The 17,444-nt window shown below is 39.0% G+C and overlaps 1 protein-coding gene across 2 annotated transcripts in view; it reads right to left on the bottom strand.

Moving 5' to 3' along the window:
- The window catches only part of LOC126268190 (CAAX prenyl protease 2), a 114,709-nt gene that overhangs the window by 95,257 nt on the left and 2,008 nt on the right, over positions 1-17,444 (bottom strand). The window lies entirely within an intron of this gene.

The raw sequence follows: 17,444 nt of genomic DNA, 5'->3' as shown, positions 1-17,444 counted from the left end.
ATTTCATCAGCTCAGGTGCAAACTGTAGCACACAGAAAAGACACTCCATGTGTTCAGGTGCAAAATGGGAACTGAGGTGCTAAGGGAGGGGGAAGTTCTTTGAGTTGTAATGAAATGCACTGAAGAATCCTGATCTTTCTGTAGATTCTGCAAGTGCCTCACAACTATTACCAGATAACTTTCATCTTTTCACTGCACAAGATGTCATTACCATGTCACCTACTCTGAACTAGGGGTCTCTCCCCATGGGTATTGCACAGCCAGAGAAAAGGTCACCTGGCTTGATGGCCATTATCCATGGCCCCAATACCCAAAAAATACACACATGCCAACTCCTTGGCATGTGCAGGGAGGTAACAGCTTGGTCGTTTACAGTGCATTCCCTGCATAGTCACAGGATCAAGGGGTGTTTGATGCCCCCCCCCCCCCCCCCCCACACACACACACACACAGTGACTGATTAACATGCTGTAGAGCAGCCAACCATCCCCAGAAGGCGTACACTTCCGTAAATAGATTTAAAAAAAATTGTTGTTGTTGTCTTCAGTCCAGAGACTGGTTTAATGCAGCTCTCCATACTACTCTATCCTGTGCAAGCTTCTTCACCTCCAAGTAACTACTGCAACCTACATCCTTCTGAATCTGCTTAGTGTATTCATTTCTTGGTCTCCCTCTACAATTTTTATCCTCCACACTGCCCTCCAATACTAAATTGGTGATCCCTTGATGCCTCAGAACATATCCTATCAATTGATCCCTTCTTTTGGTCACGTTGTGCCACAAATTCCTCTTCTCCCTAATTCTATTCACAGTACTGGGATCTACCCATATAATCTTCAGCATTCTTCTGTAGCACCACACTTTGAAAGCTTCTATTCTCTTCTTGTCTAAACTATTTATCGTCCACGTTTCACTTACATACACAGCTCCACTCCACACAAATACTTCCAGAAAAGACTTGCTGACCCTTAAATCTACACTCGACTTTAACAAATTTCTCTTCTTCACAAACGTTTTCCTTGCCATAGCCAGTCTACATTTTATATCCCCCCTATTTTGACTATCATCGGTTATTTTGCTTCCCAAATAGCAAAACTCATCTACTACTTTAAGTGTCTCATTTCCTAATCTACAAGGTGTACAACTTTGCTTCTGCCATTTTTCCCCAACATTTGAGGATTTAAAGAAACATATTGGTTACATATGTATCATTCAAAGTATTTTCCATCGCTGGCCACTACTTTCTCCCATCTTTCAGGCAGTGTATGAATTCCACATTGAAAAAATTGTTCATCTTTTGAAGCGATCCATGAATCTAAGAACCTTCAACATTGCAGCGCGTCAGCAATCGTTTGTTAATATATTAATGGACTGAGATCCGCCTCGATTGCGAAAAAACACCTAGTGTTTACCTAGGTTTCGGTGTAGATAACTACACCTTCTTCAGAACAATAAACTCAAAAGTGTCTATAAAGACCTTTGTCAATAATTCAAAGCTCAGCATAGCTATATATTTATAAAAGAAAAAGATGACACATAAAAGTACATGTGAACAAAGTCAAAAGAATAACTTAACTTAATGGTGTACACTCCACCTCACATCAGCATGTGTTCGATGGGCCGTGTCCCGTCGCAAACTGCGGCAACCAAACGGTAGCTCGCTTACCAGCTAGACACGCTATCTATGCACATGCGCAAGAAATAGGAAGTTACTTAATGCGCATGGGCATAAAAATACGAGAAAGCCCGTATATTCCCAAACGTGGATCAACGTATACCAAAATTAAAAATGGACATAACCCGAGACGAGCTAAATACAAGATAAAACCTAAAGATCAGCACACAGGGTTACTGTATCTCGGAAGAGTAACATACATGATTGTTGATTATGACAAATTTTTTATTTATTTATTTATTTATTTTTTATTTATTTATTTATTTTATTTTTTATTTTTAGAAGCTGTATGAAAAGTCAGTAGTTAGTCAAATGAGGGTGGTGGGGGGGGGGGGGGGGGGGGGGGGGGTTGAGGGGATGTAGTCTCTCCACGACGTCTTTAGACTACGTCCCCTCAAACCCCCCCCCACCCCCCACCCTCATTTGACTAACTACTGACTTTTCATACAGCTTCTAAAAATAAAAAATAAAAATAAAAAAAATAAAAATAAAAAAATAAAAAATAAAAAATAAATAAATAAAAAATTTGTCATAATCAACAATCATGTATGTTACTCTTCCGAGATACAGTAACCCTGTGTGCTGATCTTTAGGTTTTATCTTGTATTTAGCTCGTCTCGGGTTATGTCCATTTTAATTTTGGTATACGTTGATCCACGTTTGGGAATATACGGGCTTTCTCGTATTTTTATGCCCATGCGCATTAAGTAACTTCCTATTTCTTGCGCATGTGCATAGATAGCATGTCTAGCTGGTAAGCGAGCTACCGTTTGTTTGCCGCAGTTTGCGACGGGACACGGCCCATCGAACACATGCTGATGTGAGGTGGAGTGTACACCATTAAGTTAAGTTATTCTTTTGACTTTGTTCACATGTACTTTTATGTGTCATCTTTTTCTTTTATAAATATATAGCTATGCTGAGCTTTGAATTATTGACAAAGGTCTTTATAGACACTTTTGAGTTTATTGTTCTGAAGAAGGTGTAGTTATCTACACCGAAACCTAGGTAAACACTAGGTGTTTTTTCGCAATCGAGGCGGATCTCAGTCCATTAATAGATCCATGAATCCATCCAATTTGTGACTTCTTCATGAGATTGGAAGTGCTGGACAGCAAGGCCATGCACCATTGATCTAAACAGGTGATACAATGAGCAATGTCTGGAGAATATGGCGGGTGGTGTAGGACTTATTTTAACATTTCCAAGTACGTTTTGACCTCTTTTTCAACATGGGGTTGAGCATTGTCGTGCTGCAAAATCACTTTATTGTGTGTCTTGGTGTATTGCAGCCGTTTGTCTTTTAATGCTTTGCTTAAAGGCATTAATTGCATTCAATAACAAACACCTGTGATTGTTTCACTTGGTTTTAACACCTCATAGTACACAACGCTGAGCTGGTCCCAACAAATGCAGAGCATTATCTTGGAGCCGTGAATATTCGGTTTGGCCGTCGACATGGAAGCATGGCCAGGATATCCCCATGATTTTTTGCATTGAGGGTTATCGTAATGAACCCATTTTTTGTCCCTGGTCACAATGCGATGCAGAAATCCCTTCCATTTGTGCCTTTGAAGCAACTGTTCACAAACACACAAACGCCGTTCAACATCTCTTTGTTTCAGCTCACACAGGACCCAAGTTCCTTCTTTCTAAATCATTCCCATAGCATTGAGACGTTTTGAAATGGCTTGCTGTGCCACTCCCACTAATCGTGCCAATTCTTCTTGAGTTTGACGCGAGTCTTCACTCAGCCATGTCTCCAATTCTGCATCTTCAAAAACATTCTCTCTTCCACCACTATGCCAGTCTACAACATTAAAAATCATCATTCTTGAAGTGCTAAAACCCCTCACAACTCATTCTTTCACTAATGGCATGCTTAGCATACGTACTTGAGGTCATTCAATGAGACACAGCTGATGTTTTTTTCATATTGAAACAACACAGTAACACCTCCCACAAACGAGGAGAATTAGGCTCGTAAAATGACATTTTCAATCAAGAACAACTTTATGATGCAGATAAAAATCGACTAATGTTTGAATGAGGTTATGTTGACGAGGTCTGCGATCTGTTTCTTCCGACTGCTACTTACTGTAGTCGCCACCCATCGGCAAACAGCGGAAGCAAAATTGTACCCCTATTAATTCCCTCAGCATCATCTGATTTGACGACATTCCATTACCCTCGTTTTGCTTTTGTTGATGTTCATCTTATATCATCCCTTCAAGACACTGTCCATTCCGTTCAACTGCTCTTCCAGGTTCTTTGCTGTCTCTGACAGAATTACAAAGTCGTCAGCAAACCTCAAAGTTTTTATTTCTTCTCCATGGATTTTAATTCCTACTCCAAATTTTTCTTTTGTTTCCATTACTGCTTGCTCAGTATACAGATTGAGTAACATTGGGGATAGGCTACAACTTTGTCTCACTCCCTTCCCAACCACTGCTTCTCTGTCATGCCCCTCGAATCTTATAACTGCCATCTAGTTTCTGTACAAATTGTAAATAGCCTTTTGCTCCCTGTATTTTACCCCTGCCACCTTCAGAATTTCAAAAAGAGTATTCCAATCAAAATTGTCAAAAGCTTTCTGTAAGTCTACAAATGCTAGATATGTAGGTTTGCCTTTCCTTGATTTATCTTCTTAGATAAGTTGTAGGGTAAGCATTGCCTCACATGTTTTGACATTTCTACGGAATTCAAACTGATCGGCTTCTACCAGTTATTCCAGTCATCTGTAAAAAATTTGTGTTAGTATTTTGCAGCTGTTACTTACTAAACTGATAGTTCGGTAATTTTCACACCTGTCAACACCTGATTTCTTTGGGATTGGAATTATTATGTTCTTGAAGTCTGAGGGTATTTCGCCCCCCCCCCCCCCCCCCCCGCCCCCCCTCAGTTATCATGCACTTTAAATGTTAAAAATTATTAAACAGCTCTGTGAGAATTGGAAAGAACTACTAGGGGGAGATACAAAAACAAAGAAACAGTTTGGGGTACAGACTGGAAAGGAAGTAATAGTTATAAACTGGCAAAGTAATGGGAGGCATTTTGAAGTCATTAGAAGACATACTGGAACATATCAATCGCTGAAGACTGCAATGCATGGAAATGTCTAGAGGAGATCTTTGGCAAACAGTAGATGTCAACTGACTGATAATGGTGATAATGATGGCACTGATTGTGGTGGTGGTGATGGAAAACACTGGATATTTCACATTAACTGTGACATAAATACCTCAGTAAAACAAAGCAATAAAAATATTTCTCTCAGGGTTCATTAAGTACTTCAACTATGTGGAAGGGAAATGTGTCAAAGATAATGAAGTCAATTTAGTTAAAATTCATAAGAAGGAAAATTATGGTGCAAAATTATGTCGAGAATATGACCATCCGAGGCACTGGACAGAACAAAGTACCCTTTTCAAAACAACCCTTTCCTGCACTTATTATAAGCAATTTGGGGAAACCATAGAAAATATAAATGTGGTCCGCCAGACTGGAGTCTAATCTCTGTTCCTCAAGAATGTAAATCCCTCGTGTTCACGAGTGGACTAAGTGTTCTGGTGGAAGCAAAGAAGTTTATGGTCCAAGGGGACACAGTCTTCTGATCACACCCAACCTTGTGCAACTTCCAAACAAATACTCTCATTAATGGCTGTCAACTCTCTCCAGCTCTTAACAGTAAAAGATGAAGAATTTTCACATTATGCTTGTATGAAATATTTAATGAATTCCTTATTTACAAATAACTTCTTTTCATATATCAATTACAAAACTAAGAGTAGAACCAACATCTAGTTAAGAACAATCATTGCCAAGGTTCTATTTAGAGACAGGCTCTAGTTACCTAGTTTATTTATTTCACTTAGTCATGAGACTTAGCTTCGATAAAAGCTTTTTTTTCGGAATAAGGTGTTCAACTGTAACATGTAAATGATTAACAAATGTGTGCATGGTATAATACTGTGTTTATATTGATGGTGAGATAGAAAGATCACGGCATTTTTCCGGAACACAGCCTACTTATCTTTAGTAGCACCAAGGGGGCTCCTAAGTTGAATAACCCCCTCAGTGGTGACACATGCCCTCATTCAATGACAAACTGGAAATAGGTTTGACATATAACTCAAGATATTATCACAATGTCTCAAGATCAAGAATTTTATCTACCATTCCCCTCTTTCCCTTTTTGTGTAAGTACTGGTAATGAAATTTTTTCCATAAGCAGGATTCAAATTAGCAGCCTCAAATACAAGGCCCACATTTCAAAAGTGGGTTAATGACCTTGGTTATGGAGGCAGATGTTTTTCATATCAGGTTCCTTGATGATAATAGCAAACAATTTAACAGTAATACTAGTATATAAATAAAATCTTTCACGGCAGATTTCCCGTCATCAAAGTCATGGAAATTGTATTTATCAACTGTTTTAAGGATTTGTATTATGCACACAGGAAAGACTGAAAAAAAAGCATTTTATATCAAATGATTGCAGACAAAACATGGTCTATATTTTATACCATGGTGGCAGCTATTGCGATGTGTGTGATATATGTACCATTTCCGTTGACAGTATAAACTCTGGTCACAAGGGACATCACTAAAATGTCTATATCAATGGATTCCAATTTCTGTTACTTACAGTCAGTTGCTCCCTTGTAAAAACATTAAAGGATACTGTAAAAAATCTTGGAATTTTACAGTAATTTGACTCAATAAGTTCATCGAAAACAATTTTAAAGTTTCGCTATATTTCTAATCTTTAGAATTAACAAACCTTCACTGCCAATTAGTGGTTTGTTCCCCCTGAACTCCTTCAGCATGAAGTCACATTCAAAACATGGGCAGAGCCTGAATTACATTCTAGCTTGCCAATGTAAATACAATAAGTCAACACATTTACATGCATGAAGTGTTGACAAACAAATCTAAGAAATTACAGGTTTCAGAACGCTTATGCTCAGCTAGTTAACTTGCAATACTAACTCTAAAATGGTGAAGAGGTTTAAAATGTCCCCCCCCCCCCCCCCCCGTGAGCATACTTTTTTTCTTCAATGTCTCTCTCTCTCTCTCTCTCTCTTTTTTACAACATATTAAGATTTATGAAATATTTGTATTTTCTTGAACATTTCATTCAATATACATAGAATGGTGGAAGGAATCAAGAGGACACTTCTGTAATTTCTCTTCTGAATATATGTAAATAATCCAACAATGAAGCAGCAACCATCAGCAATATGCAAATTTATTGCTGCTCAATGTTGTGTTTTGCTAGATGCACATGACAAGCTGCCATGGTTTATATTGTGCCATTCTGGTAACATTCTTTGTCCATGAAATATATTTTCCAACATGTTTCCTCAGCATAGACTTTCTGATGTAGAAATGTTACGGCTGTTTAGATATATATGACGCTGAATTGTAAACTGGCTTCCTCACAAAAATGAAGATTTTGTACAAATGAGACATATGAAGATGAGAATATTGCATAGAAGCAGAGATTAGTGGAGGAGGATTCAGATGGTGATCTATCTCAATCATCACCTCGTCCATCATAGCAGACCCAGTTGAATGCCTTTACAAAGAGGTTGCTAGGGATTGAAATGAGTGGGAGACTGACAATTTTTCACCTTGTGGAAGATGATCAATTGTGAATGTTCTGAAGGAGAGAGGAGGTTCCACTACTTATGCTACGTCTCATGAATAAATATGCAGAATTAAATTCTCAAAAAGTAATAAAAAATAAAAATAAAAAACAATGACTGAACTGCGCCACTTGAGAAACTGGAAAAATTTATGACCATTATATACGTTTGGGGTATTATTTTTACAAAAGGTTTGCAGATGATGTCTGGTCACATTCTTGGGGGCTTACCTTCAACAAGGGCATTATATGCCAAAGGACAGATTTCAGGCACTCAAATTTCTCCGTTTTGATTAAAAGTCAACCTAATCTAGCCTGCCAGCCAACAAATTTGCTCCTGCATCTGAATTTTGGGAAAAGTTACTGGAAAACAGTATTCATTCTTACTGGTCTGGAGAAAATATAGCAATAGATGAGCAACTATTACCAAGCAAAAAAATGCAGGCTCACTCAGTTCATTCCCAACTAACACAACAAATGTGCTTCTAAATTCTGGACTGATGTCATGTAGCACCAAAATATACGTGTAATGCTTCCCTATGGCCCAAGAAAGATGACATGCACAGACAGAAGCAACCACTCTGAATATTATGTCACTCATGGAGCCATTTCTAAATGGAGGAAGAAATGTGACAACAGGCAATATCTTCACATCTCGTCAACTTGCTAAAAAGCTCAAAGAAAAGAAAACTTGATTAGTTGGTACAATGAACAAGATCCATCTTGTAATCTCTGATGAGACAAAGCAGCTAAATACTGAAATACACTCAACCCCCATCCTGTACCAGGCTGACAACATAAGACTGCACCATGATTGTATACCAAGGTAAGAAATATAAAAAGTCATTCCTCTGAGTACACTGGGTGGTGAAGTAGCAATACAAAAAGTACAAAAAAAGAAACTTGAAATCTTAACATTCTACGATGCAACAGCGTATGGGGTGGCTATGGTTGATCAAATTAACCTTATATAAGCCACAAAGGCAGCAGCACATGATTTGATTTCACTGCATTCCATTATCCTTGTTTTGCATTTGTTGTCGTTCATCTTATGTCCTGTTTTCAAGACACTGCCCATTCCATTCAACTGCTCTTCCAAGTCCTTTGCCGTCACTGACAGAATTACAATGTCATTAGCAAACAGTTTTTATTTCTTCTCCCTGAACTTTAATTCCTACTCTAAATGCTTCTTTGTTTCCTTTTCTGCTTGCTCAAAGCACCAAGTGAATAACATCGGGGATAGGCTACAACCCTGTCTCACTCCCTTCTCAACCACTGTTTCCCCCCTGTGCCTCTCCACTCTTATAAGTGCTGTCTGCTTTCTGTAGAAGTTAAAAATAAGTGATTCACTCCATGTATTTTAACCCTGCTACCTTCAGAATTTCACAGATAGAATTCCACTCAACACTGTCAAAAGCTTTCTGTAAATCTACAATGCTATAAACTTCGCCAACAAGAACCATGGACCTTGCCATTGGTGGGAAGGCTTGCGTGCTTCAGTAATACAGATAGCCGTACCGTAGGTGCAACCACAACGGAGGGGTATCTGTTGAGTGTCCAAACAAATGTGAGGTTCCTGAAGAGGGGCAGCAGCCTTTTCAGTAGTTGCAGGGGCAACAGTCTGGATGATTGACTGATCTGGCCTGGTAACATTAACCAAAACGGCCTTGCTGTGCTGGTACTGCGAAAGGTTGAAAGCAAGGGGAAACTACAGCTGTAATTTTTCCCGAGGGCATGCAGCTTTACTGTATGGTTAAATGATGATGGCGCCCTCTTGGGTAAAATATTCTGGAGGTAAAATAGTCCCCCATTCTGATCCCCGGGCGGGGACTACTCAAGAGGACGTCGTCATCAGGAGAAAGAAAACTGGCGTTCTATGGATCGGAGTGTGGAATGTCAGATCCCTTAATCGAGCAGGTAGGTTAGAAAATTTAAAAAGGGAAGTGTATAGGTTAATGTTAGATATAGTGGGAATTGGTGAAGTTCGGTGGCAGCAGGAACAAGACTTTTGGTCAGGCGAATACAGGGTTATAAATACAAAATCAAATAGGGGTAATGCAGCAGTCAGTTTAATAATGAATAAAAAATAGGAGTGCGGGTAAACTACTACAAACAGCATAGTGAACGCATTATTGTGGAAAAGATAGACACGAAGCCCACGCCTACTACAGTAGTACAAGTTTTTATGCCAACTAGCTCTGCAGATGAAGAAGAAATTGAAGAAATGCTTGATGAAATAAAAGAAATTATTCAGATAGTGAAGGGAGACGAAAATTTAATAGTCATGGGTGACTAGAATTCAGTAGTAGGAAAAGGGAGAGAAGGAAACATAGTAGATGAATACGGATTGGGGCTAAGAAATGAAAGAGGTAGCCGCGTGGTAGAATTTTGCACAGAGCATAACTTAATCGTAGCTAACACTTGGTTCAAGAATCACAAAAGAAGGCTGTATACATAGAAGAAGCGTGGAAATACTGACAGGTTTCAGATAGATTATATAATGGTAAGAGTGATTTAGAAACCAGATTTTAAATTTAAGACATTTCCAGGGGCAGATGTAGACTCTGACCACAATCTATTTGTTATGAATTGTAGATTAAAACTGAAGAAACTGCAAAAAGGTGGGAATTTAAGGACATGGGATCTGGATAAGCTGATAGAACCAGAGGTTGTACAGAGTTTCAAGGAGAGAATAAGGGAACAATTGACAGGAATGGGGGAAAGAAACACAGTAGAAGAAGAATGGGTAACTCTGAGGAATGAAGTAGTGAAGGCAGCAGAGGATCAAGTAGGTAAAAAGACAAGGGCTACTAGAAATCCTTGGGTAACAGAAGAAATATTGAATTTAATTGATGTAAGGAGAAAATATAAAATTGCAGAAAATGAAGCAGGCAGAAAGGAATACAAACATCTCAAAAATGATATCGACAGGAAGTTCAAAATGGCTAAGGAGGGATGGCTAGAAGACAAATGTAAGGATGTAAGAGAGATTAAAGAGACTTTTGGAGAAAAGAGAACCACTTGCATGAATATCAAGAGCTCAGATGGAAACCCAGCAGAAAGGTAGAAGGAGTATATAGAGGCTCTATACAAGAGCAATGTACTTGAGGACAATACTATGGAAATGGAAGAGGATGTAGATGAAGATGAAATGGGAGATACAACACTGCGTGAAGAGTTTGACAGAGCACTGAAAGACCTGAGTTGAAACAAGGCCCCAGGAGTAGACAACATTCCATTGGAACTACTGATGGCCTTGGGAGAGCCAGTCATGACAAAACTCTACCATCTGGTGAGCAAAATGTATGAGACAGGCGAAATACCCTCAGACTTCAAGAAGAATATAATCATTCCAATCCCAAAGAAAGCAGGTGCTGACAAGATGTGAAAAGTACCGAACTATCAGTGTAATAAGTGACGGACGCAAAATACTAATGTGAATTCTTTACAGACGAATGGAGAAACTAGTAGAAGCCGACCTTGGGAAAGATCAGTTTGGATTCCATAGAAATGTTGGAACATGTGAGGCACTACTGACCCTAAGATTTATCATAGAAGCTAGATTAAGGAAAGGCAAACCTACATTTTTAGCATTTGTAGACTTAGAGAAAGCATTTGACAATGTTGACTGGAATACTCTATTTAAAATTCTGAAGGGGGCAGGGGTAAAATACAGGGAGCAAAAGGCTATTTACAATTTGTACAGAAACCATATGGCAGTTATAAGAGTCGAGGGGCATGAAAGTGAAGTAGTGGTTGGGAAGGGAGTGAGACAAGGTTAAACCTCTCCCCACTGTTATTCAATCTTTATATTGAGCAAGCAGTGAAGGAAACAAAAGAAAAATTCGGAGTAGGTATTAAAATCCATGGAGAAGAAATAAAAACTTCGAGGGTCGCAGATGACATTGTAATTCTGTCAGAGACAGCAAAGGACTTAGAAGTGCAGTTGAACGGAATGGATAGTGTCTTGAGAGGAGGATATAAGATGAACACGAACAAAAGGAAAATGCGGATAATGGAATGTAGTCGAATTAAGTCAGGTGATGCTTAGGGAATTAGATTAGGAAATGAGACACTTAAAGTAGTAAAGGACTTTTGCTATTTGGGGAGCAAAATAATTGATGGTGGTCAAAGTAGAGAGGATATAAAATGCAGACTGGCAATGGCAAGGAAAGCATTTCTGAAGAAGAGAAATTTGTTAACATTGAGTATAGATTTAAGTGTCAGGAAGTCGTTTCTTAAAGTATTTGAATGGAGTGTAGCCATGTATGGAAGTGAAACGTGGACAATAAATACTTTATACAAGAAGAGAATAGAAGCTTTCGAAATGTGGTGCTACAGAAGAATGCTGAAGATTAGATGGGTAGATCACATAAATAATGAGGAGGTATTGAATAGGATTGGGAGAAGAGAAGTTTGTGGCACAACTTGACTAGAAGAAAGGATCGGTTGGTAGGACATGTTCTGAGGCATCAAGGGATCACCAATTTTGTATTGGAGGGCAGTGTGGAAGGTAAAAATCTTATAGGGAGACCAAGAGATGAATACACTAAACAGATTCAGAAGGATGTAGGTCGCAGTAGGTACTGGGAGATGATGAAGCTTGCACAGGATAGAGTAGCATGGAGAGCTGCATCAAACCAGTCTCAGGACTGTAGACCACAACCACAACCACAACAACAACAGCTATAAAATTAATTTTGCCTTTCCTTAACCTCTCTTCCAAGATAAGTTGTAGCGTCAGTACTCCCTTGAGTGTTTCTCCAGAATCCAAACCAATCTTCCCTGAAGTCAGCTTCCAAGAGTTTTTCTCCACCCTCCTGTAAATAATTTGTGTTAGTATTTCACAACTATGACTTGTTAAACTGATAGTTCAGAAACATTCACACCTGTTCGCATTTGCTTTCCTTGGAATTTGAATTATTACATTCTTCTTGGAGACTGGGTGGTATATCACCTGTTTCACCGATCTTTCACACTAGATGGAAGAGTTCTGTCATGCATGGATCTCCCAAGGCTATCATTAGTTCTGATGGAATATTGTCTACTACTGGGGCCTTGTTTTGAATTGGGTCTCTCAGTGCTCTGTCAAATTCTTCTCACAGTATATCATCTCCCCTTTCATTACCTCCCTTAGCTTAGGACTAGTTTCCCATCTGATTTCTTGATATTCTTACAGTTGCTTTCGTTTCCTCGAAAAGCCTCTCTAACAGTAGTGTTATTTCAACTTATCCAGGTCCCATCTCCATAATTTCCAACCTTTTGGAATTTCCTCAATTTTAATCAACAGTTCATAGCCAATAAATTGTGGTCATAGTCCACATCTGCTCCCGGAAATGTCTTACAGTTTAAAATCTGGTCCCAAAATCTCTTTCTTATCAATATATAATCAACCTGAAAATTTCTGAGTCTCTAGGCCTCTTCCATTTATACAGCCTTTTTTCATGATTCTTAAACCAAGTGTTAGCAATGATTAAATTGAGCTCTGTGCAAAATTCTATCAGGCAGCTTCCTTTTTCATTCCTTTCTCCCAGTCTATATTCACCCACTATTTTTCCTTGTCTTCCTTTTCCTTCTATCCAATTCCATTCCCCCATCACTATTAAATTTTTGTCTCTCTTCACTACCTAATTACTTTCTTTTACCTTGTAAGAGGGCTACCCACCAAGTAAATTATGTTTTGGAATTAAAAATAAATAAAGTATTGGAATCTTTTTTTAATTATATACAGATGAAAGCCACACTTAAATACTACTTTTCTACATAGTTGCTATTTAAATTAAGGCACTTATTGTAGCGATGGACAAGCTTGGAAATTCCTTCGTCGTAAAATTCGGCCGCCTGCGCCTTCAACCACGTGGTTACCTCTTCTTGAAGCTGTGCGTCGTCATGAAAACGCTGCATAGCCAACTACTTCTTCAGGGCTGGGAATAAGTGGAAGTCGCTCGGTGCCACGTCGGGACTGTATGGTGGGTGAGGAAACAACTCCCACTTAAAAGATTCGAGAACTTCACGAGTGGCATTTGCCGTGTGGGCCCGGGCGTTGTCTTGAATCAGCAAGATCTTTGAGCCCAACTTTCCCCTGCGCTTGTTTTGTATTGCTCTTCTGAGGTTGTGCAGAGTTTCACAATACCTTTGAGAGTTTATTGTAGTGCCTTTTTCCAGGAAATCCACAAAAATCACACCTTTTCTGTCCCAAAAGAAGAGGTAAACACGTGGTTGAACGCGCAGGCGGCCGAATTTTACGACGAAGGAATTTCCAAGCTCGTCCATCGCTACGATAAGTGCCTTAATTTGAATGGCAACTATGTAGAAAAGCAGTATATAAGTGTGGCTTTCATCTGTACATAATAAAAAAAAATCCAACACTTTATTTATTTTTAATTCCAAAATGTAATGTACTTTGTGGATAGCCCTCATACATTTTTTCAATCTCTTCATCATATTTGGTTGGTACATAAACTTTTACCACTGTGGTGGGTCGGGTTTCATGTCTACTTGATTACGATAATCTGTTCACTGTGTTGTTCATAGTAGCTCACTGCATAACTATATTCCTATTCATTACTAAACATACTCCTGCATTATCCCCAATTTTATTTCGTATTTATAGCCCTGTATTCAGCTGACCTTAACCCTTGTTCCTCCCACCACTGAAGTTCACTGATTCCCACTATAACTTTAACCTATCCATTTCACTTTTTAACTTTCTAACCTCTCTGTCTGATTGAGGCATCTAACGTTCTGTGCTCCAATTTGTAGAACGGCAGTTTTGTTTCTCCTGATGATGAAATATAGCTGAGCAGTCTCCACCTGGAGATATGATTGGGGAACTATTTTACCTCCAGAATATTTTACCCAAGAAGATGCCATCATCATTTAACCACACAGTAGAGCTGCATGCCCTCAGGTAAAATTATGGCTATTGTTTCCCCTCACTTTCAGCTGTATGCAATACAAGCAGAGCATTGCCATTTCAGTTGGTGTAACAAGGCCAGGTCAGTCAATCATACAGACTTTTGCAACCATTGAAAAGGCTGCCACTCCTCCACGGGGAACCCAAAGTTTGTCTGGCCTCTCAACAGACCACCCCTCAGAAGTGGTTTCATCTATGGTACAACTACCTGTATAGCTGAGGCAAACAAGCATCCCAACCAATGGCATGATCTATGGCTCATGGGGATGTACTTTGTTCAAACTGATCCCAAATTATTAAAATTGTAATATGAACAATTGGAGGGTGGGGGGAAGGACCACAACCACCACCACCACAACATTATTGGGATTGAAGAACAACAGAAAAAGACTGAAATATTATTAATGTACTATGTATTCACTAAATCACTTCATTAATTTTCCAGCATTATAATTTTGTGGATGTTAGTTTTCATCATTAAGTAGGCAAGAATTCTATGCATGGTATACATATTTAAAAAACTGTAATTGCTCCTTTAGATTCACAATAACAGTGCACAGCAGCCAATACTTGAAAATCCTTCAAATGAATTTGTTGTTGTGATCTTCAGTCCTGAGACTGGTTTGATGCAGCTCTCCATGCTACTCTATCCTGCACAAGCTGCTTCATCTCCCAGTACCTACTGCAACCGACTTCCTTCTGAATCTGCTTGGTGTATTCATCTCTTGGTCCGCCCTCCAATACTACATTAGTGATCCCTTGATGCCACAAAACATATCCTACCAACCAATCCCTACTTCTAGTCAAGTTGTGCCACAAACTTCTCTTCTCCCCAATCCTATTCAATACCTCCTCATTATTTATGTGATCTACCCATCTAATCTTCAGCATTCTTCTGTAGCACCACATTTCGAAAGCTTCTATTCTCTTTTTGTCTAAACTATTTTATTGTCCACGTTTCACTTCCATGCATGGCTACACACCATACAAATACTTTGAGATATGACTTCCTGACACTTAAGTCTATACTCAATGTTAACAAATTTCTCTTCTTCAGAAATGCTTTCCTTGCCATTGCCAGTCTACATTTTATATCTTCTCTACTTTGACCATCATCAGTTATTTTGCTCCCCAAATAGCAAAACTCCTTTACTACTTTAAGTGTCTCATTTCCTAATCTAATTCCCTCAGTGTCACCAGACTTAATTCGATTACATTCCATTATCCTCGTTTTGCTTTTGTCGATGTTCATCTTATATCCCCCTTCAAGACACTGTCCATTCCGTTCACCTGATCTTTCAAGTCCTTTGCTGCCTCTGATAGAATTACAATGTCATCTGCGACCCTCAAAGTTTTTATTTCTTCTCCGTGGATTTTAATACCTACTCCGAATTTTTCTTTTGTTTCCTTCACTGCTTGCTCAATATACAGATTGAATAACACTGGGGAGAGGCTACAACCCTGTCTCACTCCCTTCCCAACCACTGCTTCCCTTTCATGCCCCTCGACTCTTATAACTGTCATTTGGTTTCTATAAAAATTGTAAATAGTCTTTTGCTCCCTGTATTTTACCCCTGCCACATTCAGTATTTGAAAGAGAGTATTCCAGTCAATATTGTCAAAAGCTTTCTCTAAGTCTGCAAATGCTAGAAACATAGGTTTGCCTTTCCTTAATCTAGCTTCTAAGATAAGCTGTAGGGTCAGTATTGCCTCATGTGTTCCAATATTTCTATGGAATCCAAACTGATCTTCCCCAAGGTCGGCTGCTACTAGTTTTTCTATTCGTCTGTAAAGAATTAGCATTAGTATTTTGCAGCCGTGACTTATTAAACTGATACTTCGGTAATTGTCACATCTGTCAACACCCGCTTTCTTTGGGATTGGAATTATTATATTCTTCTTGAAGTCTGAGGGTATTTTGCATGTCTCATACATCTTGCTCATCAGATGGTGGAGTTTTGTCAGGGCTCGCTCTCCCAAGGCCGTCAGTAGTTCTGATGGAACGTTATCTACTCCCGAGGCCTTGTTCGACGCAGGTCTTTCAGTGCTCTGTCAAACTCTTCACGCACTATCGTATCTCCCATTTCATCTTCATCTACATCCTCTTCCATTTCCATAATATTGTCCTCAAGTACATCGCCGTAGTATAGAGCCTCTATATACTTCTTCCACCTTTCTGCTTTCCTTTCTTTGCTTAGAACTGGGTTTCCATCTGAGTTCTTGATATTCATACAAGTGGTTCTCTTTTCTCCATAAGTCTCTTTTAATTTTCCTTCGGCAGTATCTATCTTACCCCTAGTGAGATAAACCTTTACATCCTTACATTTATCCTCTAGCCATTCCTGCTTAGCCATTTTGCACTTCCTGTCTATCTCATTTTTGAGTTGTTTGTATTCCTTTTTGCCTGCTCCATTTACTGCATTTTTATATTTTCTTCTTTCATCAATTAAATTTGATATTTCTTCAGTTACCCAAGGATTTCTACTAGCCTTCGTATTTTTACCTACTTGATCCTCTGCTGCCTTCACTACTTCAGCCCTCAAAGCTACCCATTCTTCTTCTACTGTATTTCTTTCCCCCATTCCTGCCATTTGTTCCCTTACGCTCTCCCTGAAACTCTGTACAACCTCTGGGTCTTTCAGTTTATCCAGGTCCCATCTCTTAAAATCCCACCTTTTTGCAGTTTTAATCTACAGTTCATAACTAAGAGATTGTCCACCTCTGCCCCTGGAAATGTCTTACAATTTAATACCTGGTTCCTAAATCTCTGTCTTACCATTATATAATCTATCTGAAATTGTCAGTATCTCCAGGTTTCTTCCATGTTTACAATCTTCTTTTGTGATTCTTGAACCAAGTGTTAGCTATGATTAAGTTGTGCTCTGTGCAAAATTCTACTAGGCTACCTGTTTCATTTCTTAGCCCCAATCCATATTCACCTACTATGTTTCCTTCTCTCCCTTTTCCTACTACCGAATTCCAGTCACCCATGACTATTAAATTTTCGTCTCCCTTCACTATCTGATAATTTCTTTTATTTCATCATACATTTCTTCGTTATCTGCAGAGCTAGTTGGCAAATATACTTGTACTACTGTAGTAGGCATGGGCTCCGTGTCTATCTTGGCCACAATAATGCGTTCACTATGCTGTTTGTAGTAGCTTACCCGCATTCCCATTTTTTATTCATTATTAAACCTACG

The sequence above is a fragment of the Schistocerca gregaria genome, chromosome 4, assembly GCF_023897955.1.
Source record: "Schistocerca gregaria isolate iqSchGreg1 chromosome 4, iqSchGreg1.2, whole genome shotgun sequence".
Classification (NCBI taxonomy): domain Eukaryota; kingdom Metazoa; phylum Arthropoda; class Insecta; order Orthoptera; family Acrididae; genus Schistocerca; species Schistocerca gregaria.
Note: the sequence above shows the minus strand (reverse complement) of the source record. Positions and strands in the feature narration are given on the sequence as shown.